The sequence below is a fragment of the Chenopodium album genome, chromosome 13 (genome assembly GCF_948465745.1).
Source record: "Chenopodium album chromosome 13, dcCheAlbu1.1, whole genome shotgun sequence".
Lineage (NCBI taxonomy): Eukaryota > Viridiplantae > Streptophyta > Magnoliopsida > Caryophyllales > Amaranthaceae > Chenopodium > Chenopodium album.
Genome location: NC_137846.1, coordinates 30,810,894 through 30,814,950, shown reverse-complemented (window position 1 = coordinate 30,814,950; position 4,057 = coordinate 30,810,894). Strand labels below are relative to the sequence as shown.

The window sequence follows — 4,057 nt, the reverse complement described above, 5'->3', positions numbered from 1 at the left end:
TTGAATAAACCGTAGCCTTTTACTATGTTAGGCTACGGTTTTTTCAATAGAACCGTAGCCCTTTTCTATAATTTTTATTTAAAAAAAAATGAAATGAAGCTTGTCAACCTATATAGTATATTCTGCAACTTTTTTCCTTAAATTGATACTTAAAGACTTACATAAAAATAAGCTAGAATGTTAGAAATTTTCTTTAATAAATATAATAAGCTGTAATATTACACTTTGATCTTTAAAAAAAAATTACAGTTTTTCGAAAAATAAAAAAATAAATACAATTAAAATTCCAAAGAGTAATAATATCAGTACACGTATCTGCACGAAAATCAATCATTCCATTTTCCAAGAACAAAAAAACAAGATATCTATTTCTCAAAAATCTGCTAATTTGAATACTTAAAACCAGACTTTTCTGTCACTTGCTTCAAAAAAGAATACTTGAAGACTCATCATCATTATCTTTCCATTCTTTCTTCTTTTCACAAACTTGTAACAACTTAGCAATGGCATCAACGCTAGCTTCCGCTTGATCAGTCAACCTTTCCTCCAATTTGTTTATAGCTTCTTCACCCATGTTATATGATACACACAAAATTTATGCACAAAACAAAGAAAGAAACCACAAAGTATAGCAGTAGCAAGGATGCAATTTATATGAGTAAAGCACTCTTAAACCACACATGAATATCCTAGCAAAAATTGCAGCACAACTCTAAGAAAAATGAACTAAAACAGAAGCATATACCAAATTGAAAGACAACCCATTTTGATAGCAAACAAACTCAAAAAAAACCTGAAATTTGACAGCCAAAGAGTAGACAAAAAATCACCCAAATTCAAAAAAAGAATCACCTGAAAAGAGTTTGTAACAAAGGAGAACGAGCCCAGAGAAGTCAGACCTCCAAACTGTTCCAACGAGAACAAAGTGATTTAAAAACAAATTGTGTCTCTTTCCTTGAAATATGACCAGTGTCCATCACTAAGCTACATATAGCTTATAACTCATGAAATCAAACACAAAATTATTGCACAACTAAACAAACATAACTAGCCAAATAAATAGGCAAGGGAAACGAAAGAAGCAATGATCCAATACAGGTAAGTTCATATGAAAACAAGTTTAAACTTAAACAAACAATAGATGATAAACCATTACTAGAGGAAAGATCAATAACATCATGCACAAGATATAAAGACAACGAACCACCAACATAGATATAAGGAGAAATAATTACAGGCCCCAAAGTCTTTCATAAAGTTCTTGATCTTTTTCCCAACAAATATACTTATTTGTCGACCAAACACCACTCAAATTAATCTAAAATTGGAAAATTAGATCATCGGGCAACGAATAACATGGATAGAACATATGACAAAAGGTTGAACTCTACAAATTTCAGCCATTCTTGTGAAATAATGCACATAGTAGGAACAAGAACTAATAAACGAGGTTTTACCAAATTGTCAAAATTCAAAACCACCAGAGAAATTAGGTTCCAACAACTTATCATGATAAGTAACAAAGATATTAGTAGCAGCCATAATAGATGTCTTGCACAAAGCACTTCTTGGATTCTTCATAGCCTTCACCAACACCACAACAACCGGTTCTCTGAATTCCCAATATATACATTATAATACTATTACTATTTTTAAGAAACAGATTCAGCAATTTCCATGAATTAATAAGTAAAATTAAAATTCAGAAACTTACAACAATGGGAGCAAAAGAGTAGAGTTATAAGTAGCCAATCTCCTAGTATCATTCAAAGATTCATGTACCTTAATTCAATCCTCTGATTTCAAACCCTTAAGTAAACCTCCAAGTTCTATGTCCTTCTGTTCTCGAAGCTCCTGTTTTATACCTGAGACCACGAGAACCTTCAAGGAAAAAAAATGCCATTGAAAAATAAGGTGACCATTGCAATTAATGGTACTAGGTGACCAATACAAAGATGCCTTCACAAAAATTATTCAAATTCACACATTCAAATAGAACAGACCTTACCTTCGGCTTTCTCAAGTCTATCACAAACAACTTTCATTGCAGGCAAGGAATCCTTAACCTGACCACATTCTTCAAGGTTAACACCACTAACATTTTCTCCAGAGTTTTCTTCAAAATCCCTATATCACAGCTTTTCACAAAGTCAAGGTACTGTGAACATCATGTTGCACACATATTCAATTTCAATTAAATCATTCCAAAACAAAAGCAAGCTCAATTAAATTAAAAAAAATAGAGGAACACACTTGTTCATCCGGATTATAATTCACAATAATTAAATCAAATGAAATTAAATCACCTTTCAAATAATTAAAATTTGGGAGATTTCTTTCAAGAAGCTCAATTAAATCAAACAAAATTGAGCTTAAAATTACCTAACATTGTTTCAGTAATAAAATATGAAGTTGCAAGAATTTTTAATAACACCTAAAGGCCCGTCTTATACCCAAATACATTGCCATTTTAAAAACCCTAACTCACAATTTGGGGAAAATTATACATTGTCGTTACAATAATCAAATTGCATATAATTCTTTTATCCTAATATTGTTTTGTGATAAAAATACACTACAAAGACCCAACTTCATCCCAATTATAGAAACCCTAACTCACAATTTGGGGAAAATTGTAATTGGCATTAGAATCATCAAATTATATATAATTCTTTTGAGATAAAAATAGACAAAATAAAAAAAAAAATACACAACAAGCCCCGCCTTAAACTCTAATACATAAGCAGTACAAAAACCCTAACTCAATTTTGGGAAAACGAGACAGTACTTCAACCCTAAAATTGTTTGATTAATTTGGGGAAAAATTATAAATTTAAAAAGAATTTACTTACTTTGTTGAAATTCTTCACTATTCCTCGCCTACACTACTTCATTTCTCCACGCGCCAAAACCAGCCACCCAGCTACAATCCAACCAAGTACGAACCGACCGATGATGGTGATATACTACTTCAGAAAATGGTGATGATAGATGGAATAGAGAGAATATTGACTGGAAGAGAGAGATTGAGACATAGGGGGATTGGAGTGCAACTAGGCGCACAACTGCTATTTGTTTGGGATGCATATAGATACTCGGTAAAATAACTTAATTTTTGTGATTTTTATTGCTACAGTGGTACTTTTCATGTACTAGTATACTTACAGTGGTATTTTTAATGTACTAGTATACATGTATTTTATACTATTAGTGTATAAGTTGTTTTCGCAGTACTATTTATAGTCATTATAGATAACAGTGGTACAATATTTGTACCACTAGAAAAAAAAAATTTCACCATTCTTTTGTCTTATAGCTGTTATTTACATTGCAAGTAAATAACAGCTATGCGCCAATACGTAATCGGGGGATTGAGGAAAGAATAATGAAAGATAGAGGAGAGACAATGAGAGAAAACTAAGGCCTTATTTGGTAAATGGCTTTTGGTTGGCTTTTTCATTGGATTTTGGCTTTTGGCTTTTGTCTTTTTCTTTTGGTTAAACAGCCAAAATATATGTTTGGTAAATGGCTTTTCAACTAGTTGAAAGCGGGCTTTTCCGCCAAAAAACAAAAGGTTAGTCTTACTAGGTTTTTGGTTTTGCCTTTTCATTAAACAAATTAATTTTTTTATCCTTGATTAATAATTAATAATTAATATTATTTAATAATAAATATTATTTAATAATTAATAATTAATAATTAGTGATTAATAATTATTAATTACTAATTAGTAATTAATAATTAATAATTAGTGATTAGTGATTAGTGATTAGTAATTAGAAAAAATAATTAATAGTTAATAATTATTAATTAATAGTTAATAATTAATAAATAGTAGTTATTAATTAATATTTAATTACTATTAATAATTCGGAGTTAATAATTAATACGTAATAATTAATATTTAGCAAGTAATATTTAATAATTAGTACTTAGTAGGTGATAATTAATAGTTAGTAATTAATAATTAGTAGTTAATAATTAATAATTAATTATTATTAGTACTTAATAATTACTAGTTAGTAATCAACAATTAGTAATTAGTAATATATAATTA

At 29.4% G+C, this 4,057-nt stretch overlaps 1 long non-coding RNA gene across 6 annotated transcripts; it reads right to left on the bottom strand.

Moving 5' to 3' along the window:
• Positions 1 to 259: 259 nt before the first annotated feature.
• Positions 260 to 3,069, bottom strand: LOC145576556 (uncharacterized). 6 transcript variants are annotated; one of them, XR_014098442.1, is made up of 4 exons: positions 2,853 to 3,069; positions 2,009 to 2,138; positions 853 to 1,881; positions 260 to 564 (listed from the first exon to the last, which is right to left on the bottom strand). It is a non-coding gene; the product is annotated as an uncharacterized LOC145576556 (long non-coding RNA). The 6 variants fall into 6 exon arrangements; XR_014098445.1 differs by having other exon boundaries at positions 260 to 561; XR_014098443.1 differs by having other exon boundaries at positions 260 to 906; positions 1,458 to 1,881.
• Between the last annotated feature and the right edge of the window lie 988 nt (positions 3,070 to 4,057).